This window comes from Mastomys coucha, unplaced genomic scaffold, assembly GCF_008632895.1.
Source record: "Mastomys coucha isolate ucsf_1 unplaced genomic scaffold, UCSF_Mcou_1 pScaffold21, whole genome shotgun sequence".
Classification (NCBI taxonomy): domain Eukaryota; kingdom Metazoa; phylum Chordata; class Mammalia; order Rodentia; family Muridae; genus Mastomys; species Mastomys coucha.
Window position 1 is genome coordinate 62,099,265 of NW_022196904.1, and position 19,513 is coordinate 62,118,777.

General features: G+C 39.8%; 1 long non-coding RNA gene across 1 annotated transcript; it reads left to right on the forward strand.

Moving 5' to 3' along the window:
* Positions 1-280: 280 nt before the first annotated feature.
* Positions 281-4,798, forward strand: LOC116100573. Its single transcript, XR_004122639.1, has 4 exons — positions 281-354; positions 1,251-1,354; positions 2,875-2,940; positions 4,589-4,798. It is a non-coding gene; the product is annotated as an uncharacterized LOC116100573 (long non-coding RNA).
* The last annotated feature ends 14,715 nt before the right edge of the window (positions 4,799-19,513 follow it).

Genomic DNA, 19,513 nt, shown 5'->3' on the forward strand with positions numbered 1-19,513 from the left:
GTGCCTGTGGAAAGAACTGCCCAAGGCTGCACCCAGGCTCTCCATCAGTCGCATTGCGCCTATTGCCGGGTCTGAGCTAAGATGGATGAACTTGAGTTATAGACCAATACCTCACGTTCACTTGAACCTTCTCCTCCAGTGGCCAAGTAGGGCAGGACATGCTAGTTCTTCGTACTGACTAAAAGGAACACACTATACTGTGTGTATCACTACATTTTAGGATCAGCAGCGTTAAAGGTATGGTTCCTGGGGTATTACATCTCTTGTTCACTACCTGTTGGTGATTCTTTTTTCAGGTGATACTTGCTACCAGGTCTTGTCTTCTGGTCTGAAACCCTGACCTCCCTGGAACCTGTAAGTGGTTGCTTTCTTCTGCTGAATGTATTTTGGCTTTAACCCCTCCTTGTGTATTACCTAACTCCTCAACTCTACTAAGGGTGTCCCTGAAAGGGTGGTTATGTGGGATGAGGGCCACACTACAGAGGAAGACCTCAGGCCCAAATTAGAAAGAGAAATCACAGGTCTTATGTTCAGATAACTAGCACCGAAAATCTTGTTGAATTGTTTTCACTTGAAAGAGCTGTCTTTGCACATTTGTCTCTTAGCAACAGCATCTGGTGTTCGACCTATTCCAATAGCCTTGGGTGGACTGTTCTTCCTTAGCTGGTGTCTCAGAGCTATGTAAAACATTATGTTTATATGGGAGAAGCAGTCTAGTTGCTCACTAACCTTTGGCTCTCTTTCTATCTCTAGCTTTATAGGCAGACAGTTCACAGCAGTGGATAGAATTTGGTAAATACATGGTGACCAGGCTTCCTTACATCTTTTCTGCCTTCCTGTGCTGTCCACAAAGACGGAATGAATATTCCCAGAATTTCAAGGCTTGACTCGTGGGTTTCCTTTTAGGATAGGATATAACACGTGACTCATTAGAGATGTGGAAGACAAATAACAATAATAAGAAAATTATTTAATCACTAGATGTGGAGAACAATCCCATACAATGTTGTCTGCCTGGTGTTTTGCCCTGCTGATGTGAGTCAGCAGCTACTTCGGCCATAGCTTCTCCTTCCCGGTTGAACCTACAGGAAGATTTTGAATCCCTGGGCTACATATGTGTGTAGTGCCATGATGAAGGACCCAGCTTCAGGAGAATGGCTGTAAGCTGGAGGAATCAAATACTGACACAAATTTATGCCATTTTCCATGAGCTTACATTTATCCATCTTTTCCTGTCTTTTCTTATCCAGCCTCTCTTCCTGCCTATTCTGCAGAACTCCTGTTCTGGCACATACAGACAGGTAATCAGCTCTTTCCACTGCATGAGTACAGGATACTGTGCTTGTATATATTAGTAAGTATATATCACATACAGGTAAGTATAGCTATCCAATACTAATATTGATATCTAGCCTCATTGATTATACCTGACTAATACAGCTATGCATTTTGTTTTCTCTCTTTGATCATCTTTGAGGAGCTGTTGACTTCCAGAGTCATAGAATAACCACATCCACATAGAAAACTGTGGTTAAAGCAGCTCAACTGTCTCAACTGTTTCAGCCTCCATGTAACCACCCATTGCCAGGAAGCCTGGTAAATGAGAGTTTAGGGAAGGCAGATTTTGTTAGAGTTCTGCCTTTGCCCATAATTTTTGTGAGTGAGTGTTTGTTCCTTGTTTCTTTGTTTCACTAATAGTGATGTGTTGGAACCAAAAGAAAAATAATATGGGTGTTCCAAATGCGATAGTATCCAACAAGTATAATAATATGAAGTTCCCAATTGTACAATGCTCCATGATGGTAATAGTGGGATAATAACCTCAAGCTCTGGCATCTGTGAAGACATGCTCTTTATCCATCAGAGTCCCCTACATCAGTAGCTGTGATGCTCACCTCAACCAATTCCTTAAACATGGGGAAGGTAGACTACTTGGTGTTGAGCAATAAGTATACCGCATGGGCATGATTTGGTTTCCGTGCTCTTGAGCACTGATGGTGATTGACTGGGCTGCTCAGGTGGGTCGTATTCACTCCTGAATCAAAACACTCGACTGCTCATTTTTAATGTGCTTATATCATATCAGCTATACTGTGTAAACTCCACTTACAGTCGCTGATGACAGTGTTTGTTAATGATATCAAGTACAAACTATTATAAAACCAGAAAATTCCCAGAGAAATCTGTAAAGAGAGATGGGGGGGAAGTGGTTATTGGTCACAAAAGCAGATAGCTTGCTTCATATTTAAGACCTAGGTATGCTAAGTATGAATTCAAAGTGCATAAACTTACCACTCTTCTAAGTAAGCAATCCTATGCTGTAACCTCGGGTATTAACCTAATAGAAAGCCTCTTAGCCCAGTGCATGGAGTTTGAGTACAAATGAAACTTGGAGATAAACCAATATAAAAACCAAAAAGTAAACTCAGAGTTCCTTCAAATAAGAAAAACAACTATAAAAAAATAATCAAACTTCTTCACTACCAAACAAATTACTCAGGAAATACAGAAATAACAAATTTTAAAAGTCTTTCCTCCACAGAGGTCAGAGCTAGTCATAAGGAAATTAAGAACATGTCTATCCAGATTTTCAATAAATTAGCTTAACCTTAACATTATTTTCTGAGAAGCCCACCTTCTTGGCTATAAAATACGTTCTCATCCTGCCTCCTAATAATTTAGCTGTCAAGGTGACCAAAGAGACAAGAACATTGAAAGATTCTGACCGCCCACACCTTTTGCAATTCCACTGAAGTTCATAATAAATTATATAGTCTTCCTTATTATTTCAGCTAAGTATATTTTAAAGTTTGCATTTAGAGTTTGAGGCTTGCTTTCTGTTTCTCATGATCACTTATATCCAACTTAATATAGCATACACTCTGCCAACTAGAGTGCCTGGACCAACTTCATTTACCTCCAAGTGAAATGCAATGGATGGTAAGTTCCCCCTTGCCTTGAAGATATCAAATTGTTGAGTCACAGCTTCAGAATCATGTGATGAATTTTAAACAGATACTGAATACATAGAGAGTAAGCTCTTTACTTAATATTTAATACATAAAGGTAGTTCAATATTATAAATTCTATAAAATTCCCAAGAGCCATTTACGTCTTCAATTGTTATACTGAGGAGGTTATACTGGGGAGGGTGATGAGTCATCTGAAAGTCTACCAGTGGTGCAGGAATGAGAATGGAGAAAGAAGAGAAAGCTAATTGCACCCATCCACACTTGATTGGACCTTAGCCCTAGAGAAAGCTTGCTAATATGAGGCTTTATCCAATCTTCAGACAGGTTTCTGGGGAGTGAATTGGAGTGTATCTCAGAGCTAGAGTCACATAGTGCCCAGTACCAGAAGGGACTGAAGGACAGTGTACATGTGGCAGGGAGAAACTGAAGCAGAGATACTGACTATGGAGAAACTTTCAGGTGGTTTTTCAAAACTGTCACAATGAAAATGACAAAAATAAGTGAAGCAGGAGCCAAGCTACTGAATATTAGTGATATGTCCTGGGCAGGTGTGACCAACAAGGTGCATTAAATGAAAGACCTTCCATTGTAGTCATGACAGGTATGCAAACTCTGCTCCACAGGCTGTTGTTCTTCAAACACTTGTAGGATGGCATGTCTTCCCACATCTCATGACCTTAAGGGCAGGCCCATGAGTTTTCTATTCTCTCCCACAGAACAAATGAATCCCTAGTCATTTTACTCTGTAAAAGTATTCTCACAGCGGTGTGTGCCATGTTCAACATAATTGCAATAACATTTAAGTCATCAGAATTAAAACTCCTTGCCCCAGACTGTAGTTGACTCCTTCACTAGACATCTCTTGTCCCTCCCTTCCTTCATTTAATGAGGTTTCTGACTCCAACAGATGCTTTTTCTCTTCTTTTGAAGAAGGAAACAGATTAGTGGCAATGATGGTAGTCAAACAGAACTTTTGCTTCTAGTCAACTGTGATAGAAGTTAAAGATAATGTTTGATTTGTTTTGGACTTCTCAGTGCTCTTTAGATTTTTCTGGGCATTAGAAAATAGGGGCAAGGAATGTGCTTCAGCTAGGAGAGCATTTGATGGATGTACAAGGATGAGGGCCAAAGTTCCATCTCGAACTCCATAGAAAAGAACAGTATTCATGGGCATGTATTTTTAATCACAATGTGTAGCAGCAGAGAAGGATTGATACATGGTAAATCACTGGCCATTCAGCCCAGCTTTCTTGACTAGATACACACTAGTTAGACAGTATGTTTATGTTTAAAAGGAAGAAAGGAAGAAAGAAAGAAGGAAGGAAGGAAGGGAGGCAGGAAGGAAGGAAGGAAGAAAGTCAAAAGAGAGAGGTTTCTTAAAAAGTGAAGACAGAAACTTAGATTGATGCCTGGCTTCCACATATAATATTGATTTTGGCCTCCACATATCCTAAGTAGATGTCAGCAAGCACACATACTCAAAAGATCCCCCACATAGGTGACTGAACTCATCTCCAACTCCTTATAAACCAATCCTCCATTCTATTTCCATGTATCCTGTCAGCTGCTCCTCATTGGTGGGTAATCCTCTAAGGGCTCTAATCTCCAAATTTCAGATCTTCAGTTCATACCTCCCTCTACTAAGGCCAAAACCTTCCTCCAGAAACTTCCTGAAACTGAGTCACACAATAGAAATTCTGCAGGCACAAGGATCAAATCCTTTCCATGAAGCTCTCTACAGATTTATCCCATCAAAAACTCACAGGGCACATGCCAACCTCAAGCTGTCACTAGCAAGTCCTCTCCAACTTTTCAGGATCTGGAGGTAAGTGGATAGTTCTAGAATTGCTTCCTTTAGAACTGTCGCCTAGGATGTCTAGAATATCTTTTGCAAAAGAAAGTACTTAGTTACCCATTATCTCTGGGAATCAGTAGAAAGAGACTATATTTCATTTTTCAGCCTGTGGCACACGTCCATTTATATCTGTGAAGATAGATAGATTACTCAGATCTTATCTGTGCATAAAATAAAATTTCATATCCTTTTAATATCAGAAAATGTTTTTATTCCATGGCCCCTATTGAGGAAGCATTTGGTTCAATATAAAGTTCTATCACATTTACTTTTAATGACCTAATTATGTCATTTGGGCACCTACAGGCCTGACTGCTAAAAATTACTAGCCCTCTGAGTCCCTTGAAGTAATTTCAGGACTTTGTGAAACCAGTCTGTGTTCTGCAACTCCCATACCACAGTGGGCCTGCTTCCTGCTCCTCGCCCACCTGTGCACACCTGCTGTGCACGATGCCTCATCCTGGTTATTACTGCTCACCATGGGATCCAGACCAGATGCTCTTCAAGTTCCCAGCTCACTCTTGCCAACATCATGGGTCTGACAAAGGTGGAGGGCCAATTTTCTTAAAATGGACAGCAACTATTTTTTTCTCAACGTGGCATAATTCTGGACAACCCCATTATCCCTAAACAAGTCAAATAGCGTCACACTACCACTCTTGCTTAACATCTTGAGAAATGTTTAACTAGTTCCTCCTGTCACTGTCTCTGCTCTTCTATAACCAAGGGAGCTCAAATCTAGTCTCCTCTGGGTCAAACATTGTTGGGATGCCCATGGGGTGACTTAAAATCCTAATATTGGTCTGGAGATCAAAGCAGTAGGCTTGAAAGTTATCTTAGACAATGTATATCTAAGAGGTGGCGATTAATGAGCCCGAAGTCAAAAGGCCACTTTCGTGTTTATTGTGAATGATTTCTCTGGACCCTCACACTTTCCTTACACTAGGTTCCAGGGTGCTGGCTAGGGCTAAATACCAACAGACTCAGCCTGAGAGAGACTGAGCACCTTCATTGTCTTCTTGAAGGAGGGTAAGCCGCTTCTGAAGGGACATGTCTCTGGAAGGCTTGTGCTGCTATAGGTTCATTCCTTCCTCTCCCCAACCTCTTTCCCCATTCACACGGGCTTTTCCCCTCCCCTCTAGGCAGACCTAAGCATGGCTTCGGTAAGCCATGGAGGAGTTAGGCTTTCTTTACCGATGTTGACAAAAGCTCTGTGTGGGATAAGGAATAGGGAAACTGGGCCCTAGTTGGACATTTTGGGGACAACAGAGAAGCACTGGTGATTGCTGATTATCCTTGATGTGACCATTTTCTTTGATGGCAGTATATTAAAATGGTAAGTTTTGGCTCTTCTGTATATAAGAATTTCAAACCGGTTTGTACCCAGGATTCACTTTTAGCTTCTAACTACAGCAGATGCAACTTTAACTGAAAATGTCTATCTGGGATGGAGAGTTCAATAGGGAGCTAGACAACACTAGAGTCCTATGGATGAGACTAGAGTCCTAGTCCATCTATTGGATTACTTGTTACTTTGTTACTTAGTGCATTGTGTACTTGTACTATAGTAGTTAGTACTATAATTTACTTGGCCTTGTGAACAAAGTTTTTTCCTTGGTTATCTAGATGGGTTCCATCCAGGGGTTTGAAAAGCACTACTCACAGAAGTTCTTATAGGAAAAGAATTTCTCAATATGAACTACATGTTGGCTCTTCCTTTTCTCTCTTCTTCCTACTTCCTGTCCCTCTGTTCCCTAGCTCCTCCTTATCCCCCTCCATCATGTGTCCCTCCCATTTCTGTCCATTTTGTCATTTTTATTTTCTCTGTTTTGCATGTGTATGTGCATGTCTAGGATTGTTAATGTGGGCGTGGTATGGGTGTGTTTAATGTGTGCAGGTATATGTACATGCTTGCTCTCCAGAATGTGGATTTCAGAAGTCGGCCTCAAACCCATTCAGCTTCTTGGGTCCTTTCTCTAGCTCCTTCATTGGGGACCCTGTGCTCAGTGCAGCCCTCTAGGAAGAACAACAATAAGAACTAACCAGTACCATCAGAGCTCCCAGGGACTAAAGCACCAACCAAAGAGTACACATGGTGGGACTCATGGCTCTAGCTGCATATGTAGCAGAGGATTGCCTAGTCAGTCATCAGTGGGAGGAGAGGCCCTTGGTCCTGTGAAAGTTCTGTGCCCCAGTGTAGGGGAATACCAGGGCCAAGAATCGGGAGAGGGTGGGATGGTGAGCCAGGGGAGTGGGGAGGAAACAGGGGGAAGGAATAGGTTTTTTTTTTTTTTTCGGAGGGGAAACCAGGAAAGGAGATATCATTTGAAATCTAAATAAAGAAAATATCTAATAAAAAAAAGTAAAAGAAAAAAAAAAGCAACTGTTGAATAAATGCATGAATGATAATAAAAAGAAAGAAAGAAAGGAAGAAAGAAAGAAAGAAAGAAAGAAATCGGCCTCTGGTGGCTTGCCATTTTTCATTGGTTGTCCACCTTACTTTTTGCTTTGTTTTGTTTTGGCAGGAACTCTCATTGCCTTAAATATACTAATTAGGCAATCTGGCTAGCCATCCACCACCAGAAATCCTCCTGTCTCTGTCTGCCTGGACTGAAATTATGAGTCACACTACCATGCTTGGGTTTATTAGGTGGCTTCTGGGGGTTGAACTCAGGTCCTATACACTTGCCAGCAAGCACTTTACCAACTGAGCTATCTCATTGGCCCTCACCTCCTTCCTTTGACCTTGTAGAAAAATGACTCCTGAGTGTCAGGACCTGATCAGTCTCCTTCATGGTGCCTAAGAAATCTCCTCATTCTCAAAGAAGGACCATCTTAGAGCATATATCGTATTACCTCATAATGGAAGTCTACTTTGGCTCATGCCATGTTCAAGGTCTTTGGCTACCTGTAGCTTGATATAATATTAACTTATAATTCACCCTTCCTCATATTAAGTGTTGATTTAGCCTTTTCTTTACTAAATCATTGGGGTAGGCAGTGACTTAGGGAAATGGGAGAGGAGACAGATTCTCAAGGAGGACACAGGAAACTCTGAAACACTAACCTTTCATCAAGCAATCCAATAGGTGATGCTTGTCACTGCTCAATCAAGCATAAACCAAAAGAATAACCCATAGTCAAAGATGTACTCACTGCAGGGTTTTAAGATGACTGTAAAGCTAGAGGGTAAGCTGATGGCAATAAATATAATTTTCTCTCCATTCTGGCTCAGTATTCACAAGAGCTGAAAGGTATCAGGCACAGGAATAAATGCAGCTAACTGTTTCAATATTCATCCTAACTTCTGAGCAACACAGAACATCCTGACCTAACTACAGAGTTAAGTTCTGCTAGAAACCAAATACAGTTAATTATTCCTCAGTTGGCTGAGAAAGGTGGAGTATAGTTCACAGATGCAAAGCTCTTCCTAGTCATGCTGGGCAAGCAGTCTTTAGTCCCATCTCAGTAGACAAAACTTGAGATGACCAAACTTTGTTCCTTTCCTGGTTTGTTGCCCATGTCCCTTCTTGCAGGGTTATATCTCTCCCCCATAATTTGTGTTTACCCAACTCTCTTAATGTTTCCTTCTGTAGATTTTCCAGCCTAAAGAAAATGCAGGGACAAAAAGTGGAGCAGAGATTGAAGGAAAGAACATTCAGAGACTGCACCACTTAGGGATTCATCCCACCTGCAGACACCAAACCCCTGACACTATTGCTGATGCCAAGAAGCACTTGCTGACAGGAGCCTGGTATAGTTGTCCTCTGAGAGGCTCTGCCAGTGCCTGACTCACAGTCAACCATCATACTGAGCCTGGGGACTCTAGTTGAAGAATTAGGGGAAAGACTGAAGGAGCGAAAGGAGATTGTAAATGAGTAGGAAGAACAATATCAACTAACTGGAGCCCCAGAGTTCCCAGGGACTAAACCACCAGCCAAAGAGTATACATGGATGGGTCCATGGTTCTAGCTACATATGTAGCAGAGAATTGCCTTATCTGGTATCAGTGGGAAGGGAGGCCCTTGGTCCTGTGGGGGCTTGATGTCCCAGAGTAGGGGGATGCTAGAGCTGTGAGGTAGCAGTGGGTTGGTGGGTGGGGAAGCACCCTCTTAGGCAAAGGGGAGGAAGATGGGAGGAGGTTTTGTGGAGGGGAAATAGGGAAGTAGTACAACAGTGGAATGTAAATAAATAAAATAACCAATAAAAAAAGAAAAAAATGCTAAGTAGTATTAAGGGATGATTGGAGAGGGCTCCAAGTGTGATGCCTCATTAGAACTTTGTAGGTACTTTATGGGAAAGTTTAAATAAATTCTGTCAGTTTGCTTGTGAGAAGCTGTTAAAGTAACATTTCTCCTACTCAGCTTCCTGAGACCTGCCCATAAGTCTAGCATCTCCTTCCACTACACAAGGGGTCCTCTCAGTCCTAAGACTGCTATTGCAGACAAGAGAAATGAAGTAGAAGGTCGTGAGAGATTTGCTTTCAGAAGGGGCTGGGGAAATGCATGCTGCTCAGGAGAATGAGCACCTCCAACATAAACAATTAGTTCAGGGATCTTGAAATACAGAACAAGGGTCTGCAAGTTGTTTTTATAAAAAGGCAATAAGTAAATACTTCAGCTTTTCAAGGACACATGGTCTCTAGGGTAACCACTTGATTCTGCTGTTAGCATGGATGCTTCCCAGGTAGAGACTGAATGCCAATAAAACTTTATCCACAAACACTCATATTATCCGACTAATTGGAGAAATCAAACCAGACAGTTCACAATCCAGCATCCAGTATCCTCCAACAGGATCTACAGGACAGAAGTGACTCTGAAAACTCTTCTCAGAAGTGTTTGTAGGGTGGTTGTCCACCGAAGAGTCAGACAGCAGGGAAGGTCGACTCCTGAGACCTGAGAAACAGATGTGGACTCTCCCTGGACTGAAGATAGTTCAGTGGGTAATGTGCTTGTCAGGCAAGCCTGAGGACCTGTGTTTGGATCTCCCAGGGCCTGCAAAGCCAAGCATGGTCCCATCAAGCATAGTCTCACCTGCTCCCAGAGTCTGTGTACTTGACTCTGTGCCACCTCACCTCCAACCCCCATGGGCAAGTAGGGCCAGGGAGCAAGTAGACCAAGGCACAGGCAAAACCTCCATTGACCTTATGATAGAAATTCAAATGCCAAAATCAATTTAGCTTCTATGTGTAAGAAAACTGTGTTAATTTGTTACCAGTAAACTAACAAAGTTCCAGGAAAGTTCTCTGGAGCTCTCCTTTTTAATTTCAGACATTTCAGCTACCATGATCTGAAGTCTACCCCTAGGAAGACAGCAGTAATGTAAGCTTAACAATTAAGCATGAAAACTTCAGCCTGGTTAACATTATTTTTCATCACTGGGACACAAGGCTTTTTTTTTTTGTTTTGTTTTGTTTTGTTTTGAATGACTTTGGATGTGGAAAATAGAGAAAAGATCGCCAGATTCTCCTCACGGGTGAAAAGCAAATATATGAGTATTCTAAATTCTTTCTTCTTAGTATTCTACATTCTTTGTCCTAGGACTGAAGGAAAAGTTTTGCAGTAAAGTGGAGGTCAAAGAAAGGACAGTTGATCTCCTCAGCCCATTAGGCTGTGAAGAAAGTTCCAAGAGCTGAGGCACAGAACCCCACTCCAAGGAACCCCCACCCCATTCTCATCTATGGCAAAGAGAAAGCCATCATCAGAGAGAGCATCCAGAAGAAGTAGTGGCTGGAAGATCCCCACGCACCATGGAAAAGCTGCTGGAAAACCTAGTGGCGTTGGTCACCACTTTAGGGATCTGCTCTGAACACCCCAAGATCAAGTTCTCAGCACAAAGGAGAGTTTTTTCCCCTGAAAAACAAAAGACAGAATAAGAGACAAAGATAGGAACTAGAGGAAGAGGGAGAAGGTGAAGAGATTATGGGAGAGGAGAAAAGGAGTTTTTGTCAGAGAGATGAGAGTGTGGGGATAAAGGACTGCCTCTGAATGGAGAGGACACAGTGGCCCTTAGGCAAATGGCAATTTATAAAGATAAAAAGGAGAAACCTTGTGTGGGGATAAGGTGTTTTAGTGTTGGGCATGTAATTAGGTGAGCTAAAGTGAGCTTGTGATAACTGGACTTCAATTCTTTGATAGCTAGACTTTGATAATTACAACCCTCCCCCGGGGTGGAGGTAGTTGCCAAGTAAGGGAATACACCTTAGTGGCCACCTTTAGGAATGTAAGCTAATGTTTTTTATTATCAATTTGGAGGGAATGGGGAAGAGGGCAAAGCCTAACAGAGCCATGTTCGCTGTGATCAGGCTGGCGAGAGTCCCTTCAACCATGGGAAACATTCCACAGTTCTACCTAGAGAGCCACTACTGAAAAAGATGAAGCAAAAGGTTTTCTTTTGCAACCTTTGTGACCTTTGTTAAATGAGTAAGAAGGAAATTTCTTGCTCATCCAAACATTCCTTAAAACACATCCAGGTGTCGGTTAATTACAGGGGACATTCTGAGAGCTGGGTTGATCAGTCAATGTCATCTTGATTGACCTACACAGTTCACTAACCCCACACAGCCCCCATGGCAGTCAAGAAACACAGAAAAGAAGAAAAAAAAAGTAGGGGCTTCAACCAGTGTATCATTTTTTTTTCAAATATTTTTTTAATAAGTAGGAATATATTTTAAAATAGCAAACAAAAGTATTGTCTAGTCATATGCAAGCAAGCACCAGAGTTATCTGCTGCTAAGTTTTGTCCACTGCATATGATACTTTAGCATGCCTGCTAATGGAGATGCATTTACAACAGCACTGGCACAGATGTGTTCCTGGTCGTTCTGTGACTTTTCAGTGGCTACCATGTGACTAAACAAGGGTATTTGATGTTGTGATACCCACTCTCTGCGTGCTCTGTTGTTGGGCAGATGTCCTTAGGGAACAGGTATCTGAATTACTTCAGGAATAAAACATTGAACAGAAGATCTCTCATTCAGTTCATCATCTTCTACTTCTCATCAACGCTAACTACTTCTCCTGGATAGTGTTTAAAGATCATTCTAGTCTCCGAATATATATCTGTGTCTATAAGTTCCTTAAAAACAGAAGCAATAGAATTTTCTATACATTTTTCTACTCTTTTTATATTTAATAATATCTCTTGGATGTCTTTCATATACTTTACAAAGAATAATCCTTCTCTTCTTTCCCCTTTCTTGCATTGTATTCAATTGTAAGACAGAATTATCATTTATCTTCCTTTGTTCATAGACATTTTGAAATTTAATAAACCTTTACTATCAAATTATTGTTTCATGAATATCTTTGTGTGCACATGATTTCCCATGTGTCTTTGTCAGCAGTATGAATTCCATAGAAGTAAAATTGCCAAGTCAAGAGAATGTCCAGGTTCAAAATTTAATAGTAATCTCCCCATTTTTATAGACATAAGCCAGTGTAGATTCCTGTTGTTGAAGTAGGAGAGAATACAATTTTTTTCAAATTGTAAACTGATTTTTAGCAGTGTTACATCTAACAAGTACTACACCCTAGTTTAAACTCCCATTCCCATGTGATAAAATGTGTCTAAGCAGATCCTTCATAGCTCAATACCAGGAACATCTCATCCTCTCTAGGAAGCCTGAATCTTGTCCTTTAATCTTGCCCTTAGACTGACAGAGACACTTAGTAGAGCACATAATATTTCAAGGAAGGTCATTTGATATAAGCTGTAAACATTTTCCAATGTTTTCTCTTGTATGTCCACTGTCTGATGTTTCAATGTCAGCATGAGGATGTTTTCCCTTTCTATCCTGAACATATATCCCCACATTTTGTTTATGTTTAATGCTTTCAGTATTTTCACTTGAAATCTTATAAATTTAGGATGCATTTTGATATTAAGCAGAAAATAGATTCAACTTTTTTTAAAATCAATTTAAGGATCTACTCTCAGTTCAAAAGTTAGTATTCCTCTCACAGATATATCTATCAATATGCATTTCTTATATGCATTTTTGCTATTGCCAAATTTTATATTTTTGCCATTTCCTGTTATTATTTTTACTTTCAAATAAGTATTAAGTCTGTTTTTTATTATTGGTTTATTTTTGTTTTAAACAGTATCTCCATGTGACCCAGTCTGGTCTGGAATTGACTATGTAGGCCTGGCAGGCCTCAAGCTCCAAGTCTACTTACCTTTGCCTACCTCTCCCTGGGGTTACAGGAACATGCCACTGTTCCTGGATTAGTTATATTTTTCACGGAAAATCTTTTCATTTTCTTCCTCATGAAACCTTAATTTTGTTTGGAAAATGATTCACAGTGACTTATTTTCTTTCATAATTTAATGTATTGATGTCTTTTGTTTATGTTTTTAATTTGATTTCTGTTTAGCTAGGTATAAAATATTACATTCATATTTTCCTGACAATGTTTAGCTACCACCTTTATCAAAATCTCTTGAACCATTAAAATCTCTCTCTTAGCTAGGTGGTGGTGCTGCATGCCTTTAATCCCAGCACTTGGGAGGCAGAGGCAAGTGGATTTCTGAGTTCGAGATCAACCTGGTCTACAGAGTGAGTTCCAGGACAGCTAGGTCTACATAGAGAAATCCTGTCTCAAAAAACCAAAAACCTCCTTCTCTTTCTCTCTCTCGCTCTCCCCTCCTCTGTGTGTGTGTGTGTGTGTGTGTGTGTGTGTGTGTGTGTGTCTAATCTGAAACTTTTATATAGTGCACAAGAAAGTGTATATGAGAAGGATGCTGTTAATTTATAACTGTTCAAATAACAGTTTTCTGGAAACTTCTGGAAACTTTTCTTACTAATTTGAATATTCCAGAAACAATTTCGGCAGTTTAATCTTATGGGTCTCCCCTCTTTCATGGATTGTTGGCCTAAAGAATCCAGGAGGAAATTTGAGGAAAGATGAGGAACAGGGCATTCAGTGAATGACCACATTGGGACCAGAAAATCAGGAGGCAAATCAACTTTACTTAGATCAACTTATATTAGGATGATTCAAGGCCTATAATGTTTTGGTGGACCGGGGGGTAGGAACATTCAGGATCAGCAATGCTCATTGGCAGGGGGCTTAGGGTACCTGAAATGCCTCATTAACATGGGAAACATTTCAGGAATCTCACATGCTGCTGAACAGGCTCCAATCTGCAGAAAGGAAGTTGATCCTGTAATCTATTTGAGTCTACTTGACATTCCTCAGGTAGAGGAGTATGTGGAGATTTAAAATGCTCCAAAGTCAGAGAAGGAAAAGCCTTCCCTATTCTGCTAGGTGCAGAGGCTATCGGGTCACGGTGGACTTCAACCTTAATTAGCAGAGTTTTCCCACAATATCTCACTTCCAAGAAGACAGGCACAACTCTACTATAGGCTTTGTTTGCATATTCATTGGACAACGATGATACTCCTTGATTACATTTTAATTTCTGTCTGAATACCTCGTTCTCTGTTAGAATAAAAATACACATGGAAATAATACATATATTTATCACATGCTTATAGGCAACTATGTATTATGTACACACCCATACACACATATTGTTGAGGGAGGTGTCTTACTTGAGGGAGGTTCTTTAGTTTGGTTTTTATTGCAGATTAAACATTGACCAAAACCAACTTGAAAAGAAAAGGGTTGCATAATCCATCAAAGAAGAAAAGCAGGATCTCAGGCAGGAACCTGAAGGCCGAAATTAAAGCAGAGACTATAGACAAATGTTGCTTACTGGCTTGTGTCTCATGCCTGCTCAGCCTGCTACCTTATATAGCCTATGACTACCTACCTAAAAATGGTACTATCCATAGTGGGATGGGCCCTCTGACCTCAGCTATTACTCAAGAAAATACTCCATAGACATCCCCACAAGCAACTCTTATGGAGGCAATTTTTTTTCCCCAATTGAAATCCTCTCTACTTGGGCATATTTAGGTTGTATCAAATTGGTTAAAAAACAAACAAACAAACAAAAAGCAGCACAGGAAGGCAGGATGCAAGTATATGAGCTCCATTTCATTTTTCCCCTTATTAAGGATTAGCTATTTTTTATTGTATTTACAAAGAATATTTCTGCGCCTTTTAAGTTATTAGATCTCTTACCATTGATCATTCTATTTTAATTTTCCCCAGATTGTAAGTACATCTTACATCTATAGATCAAGGTATTTTATTTATGAAGTTTTAGTAAAATACTTCTAAAACAAGATCCATTCATTCTATTATTTATGCTTTCATTTTTGGAACTACAAATAATATGAGGCTGGATTTATTTATTCATGCATCATTTATATCTCCTTTACTCATATCACATTTCTAACTCTCTAATGATGTTAAGATTTTCAGATTTCAACCAGGCAGTGGTGGCACATGTCTTTAATCCCAGCACTTGGGAGTCAGAGGCAGGCAGATTTCTGAGTTCAAGGCCAGCCTGGTCTACAGAGTGAGTTCCAGGACAGCCAGGGCTATACAGAGAAACCCTATCTCAAAAAAAACAAAACAGAACAAAACAAAAAAACAACAAAAAAAGATTTTCAGATTTCTTTAATTTTGCTTATCTTTTTATGTTCTTGAATTTTTAATGAAACATCTTTTGATGCAAAGAGATAATATAGGTTAAGCTATTATAGCAATATAGTTTATCAAAATATTCATCTGTTCTGTGGAAATATTTTTCCCAGTTCCTGTCATTAGGAAATAAAATGGACTGCATAAGGAGAGGCTAAACATTTATCATGTAAGAAGAAATGGTGGAGTTTTAATTCTGTGAAATCCCATGAAAGGCCAGGCAGGCATGGCAGCTCACTCTCTTCCCAGCACTTGGAAAGCAGGAAGTGGCCTGAGTCAAACTGACTAACTAAACCAACCAGGACAGCAAGCTCTGGATTCAGGCCAGGCACAATCAAGGAAAAATATGGATCTCTTCATGCATATACATACATGTGCAGTAACACACATATAATAATACATAGTCTCTCTGTTTCTCTCTCTCCCTCTCTCTCTCTCTCTTTCTCTCTCTCTCTCTCTCTCACACACACACACACACACATACACATACAAACACATACACAAAGGAAATAAAAGGAGACAATATGCTTACATTGCCATTTTAAATTACCATTGATATTTCTCTTCATATCTGACCATGGGCTTTGTGGTAAACATTGAGTCAATTATTAAAGAAATGATTATCTATAAAAAACAAATAAAACTGTCCTGTCTCATGTTATTTTTCAATGAATTGTATTACAAGTATCACTGTTCATTTAGGGTGTATATAATCTAAAAATGATTTTCCAAATTCAGAACAAGATACCTAAGACAGCCAACTTACTAAAGAGAAATATTTGTCTTGCATCATGGTTTAATCTCAAGGCTACCTTGCATATTGTCTTTGGAATACCAGGAAGTCTGTTGAATCCTGTTCATTTCAAGGTGGCTGAGAAGCAGAAAGACAGGCAGTAGCCAGGGCCCAATAGCTCACTCAAGGACACATACCTAGCAGCCGAACATTCTTATACTAAGACCCACTTCCCAAAGGGCTTACAACCTCCCAGCTGTATCTGAGGCTAGTGACAAAGCCTTTAACACATGACTCTTTAGGGACTATTTCCCCAATCCATAGCACATGTTATTAAAATTTCCAGTGTTTCCTGAGTGTTTCTTCTCTGCACATTCAACTCCTGTCTCTCAGAGATAACCATTATCCAGTTAGCATTATTTGTTAATTGTAGAAGAAAAGGCAAATAACTTTTGACTTGAATTATTTCAGACCCACAGTGTCAAAGACACACGAAGGCCCCATTTCCAACTTCTGTTTGCATACTTACTGAACATACGTTGGCATTCAACTTTACCTGTAATAATCATATTTTTATTACTACCACAAAGAGAATCATCTTAGAAAATATCTGTAAAATCCCCACTGTGATTTGTGTATTGACTGCACATTGTACAAAACAACAACAACGAAGCCTTCCTATCATTCATTGGTCCTCTTTCAGTAGAACCATTTTACTTTGAGATTTATCCCCAGACTTCTAATAACAAAGGCAGTGCTTCACTGTGTCCAACAGAAATAAGCTATGGCACCATTACCACAAAGTATGGAGGCTGGCTTTGAGCAGAAAGAACTTGCCCTATTAAATGTATGCAACTAGCTGGACACACTGGCAATTTATCGAAAAAATTAATAGGCCCTCTATGTGACATTAAATAGCCTTTTAACTGCAGTGCACTTAGATCCCACACCAACTTACACAAAATAAATAGCACTGAATTGCCTAACAATCAAATAAGGATTTGTCTTCCATTTCAATTTAAATTACTCTGAAAGATAAGCAAACCTAAAAAGCTAATGGAAGAATAAATCCCTATCTGTTATGTGCTATTTGACACATATGTAACCCCAGTTGTCTTTGGGAAAATAAAGTTACATAATTTATTTTGTGTTTTCCATACACCAGTCATTAGGGCATCCTCTGTAAGTAGCATTAAATGAAGTACAATAAGGTTGTAATATTGTCAGTGAGCACAAAGGGAGAAGAATAGGATGAGAGAGAAAGAGAACAAGAGCGAGAGTGAGCGAGAGAGAGAACACTCAACAAACTTGTTTTATGCTGTGAAGAATGAAGGTGCATACAAGGAGGATGAGTACAGCAATCCATACTCACAGTATTCGGAGAGAGCAAGGAAGAAAATAAATAGAACTCATATGTGGTAGTTTGAAACATGTCTTAACTCAAGACCCACTTATTCACTGAAATTAATGTACTCACAGTGGGAGATCCACAAGGAGAGAGCCTATTAAAATGCTCTTCCTAAGACACACTCTGAAGTTGAGGTCCTACAGATTTGTAACCTCATACTGGACTCAACATGTTTTCTATTCCCCTTTATATCTCAAAACACAGCCATAGGATAAAGAGGAGGCACATTTGCATATAGAAATGGCAAATAATCCAGTAGGTGAAAATTAGCACGTGCTACAGTTGAATATATTGACCTGAAGGCCAGGTAGACCCACTGGTGAGAAAAAGGCTAGAGAGCATCAGATGTACTATTAGGAGGTAGTATGACTGCTAGCTTGTACCTCTTTACCTATATTTTCTCTGTAAGAATTACCCTTTACCTGTTGCTTTGTCCTTTATAGTGAACTGTCCCTCCTTCCCTGTTACAGACACAGTCTCCTGACCATGTGCTGAGATGAAATGGGCAAGTTTACTGCATAGCCAATAAAAGAAAAACTCATAAGACTTTCTCACTTAGCTCTTAAATCTTTCCCTCTGCCATGATTAAAGAACATTTTGGGGGCATATTCCAATTAAGTATTACAGATCTGCCTGGATGCTAAACTGAAACGTGTTAAAGAGAGCCACAGTAGTGTGAAGCCAACAGAAAAAGAGGAATTAAAATGATCTGAGAATAATTTCATGAAAATGACCTTCTGTTTCAGGATAGAAACTGGATTAGAGATACTTCCAATGTATCTATATCCTATTTAAGATGAGCCACAGCCATTGCAAGAACCAGGACATTATGTTAGTATGCAAGAATGGAGATGATGCAAATGGTTTAATTCTTAGCTTCTTGGTTCATGACAGTCATATAAGAGTAAAAACACACCAGAGTACAAAATGGTGGGTGGTACTGGAATGGGGTTGTGCCTGTAAATACTTCTTGACATGATGACCAGTTGAAGGAGCATCACAGAGTATTATTAGCTAAGATGATGCTGGATCCAGGAAACGTTTCCATATGCCATGCTTGTTATTTCACTTCTATTCCCTGTCTTTGGCTCCAAGACTTAAAAATGTTGAACAAGTCCAAGTGCTGATGCTAAGGTTGAAAAATATGAAAGTGAGTGGGGAGACCTTGGCTAGAATGAATTTGTGGTATAGGCACTGGGAGAGGGTACACAGATGTACAGGCAGATGCATTTTCCCTTGGTTAGGATAGTAGTGATAGTTAATTACAACTGTACATTTTGGAGGAAAAGAGGAAGAACTGTAGTATAGAAGTGGCAACAGGGAACTAATGTGTCTCAACACCAACTCAGGCCCTCAGCTGTAAAAACTGCCTACTAATTTCCATAATCACTACTTTCTATGCTCTATCCTATATTTCCAAGAAATGATGAGAACCTGCTACTCTACTCTCTCCAGTTGAACCAGATGTGTCAAATGAATCTGTTTTCTCTATATATAAACAACCTCAATTGTAGCCTCAGGACAGCATTGTATAAAATGTTTGGAGAACATCACTACTATTCCTTCTATCCCCTTCAATATGCTTCCCAGACTTAGAGCTTCTCAGTCTTCAGTGTGCTGAAGAACCAGCAAAGTTTTGATTAATCCATTTCCAAGCCTCAAACCTAGATGCTGAGATTCAGAAAGGCTGAGCGCTGAAAAGAATTGGTGCCTTCATTAGCATCTCAAGTGCCCCTCGAGTCTTTGATAAAGACTGATAAAGAGAATGATTGGTTCAAGCTTTGATTGACAGCTAATCCAGTATGATGCTTGAGGTGTCCATCATCTCCTCAAATCCAAGACTTATCATTTGTTCACCTGCTATGCAGTGATGAGACATTGGTGATGTTTCTTGTGATCCTGAACTCCAGAAGCAACAGCACTTAGGGCTTCATTTCTTTTTCAAATTTACTTAGCATTGGAATACAAAGTTAGGTTGATATG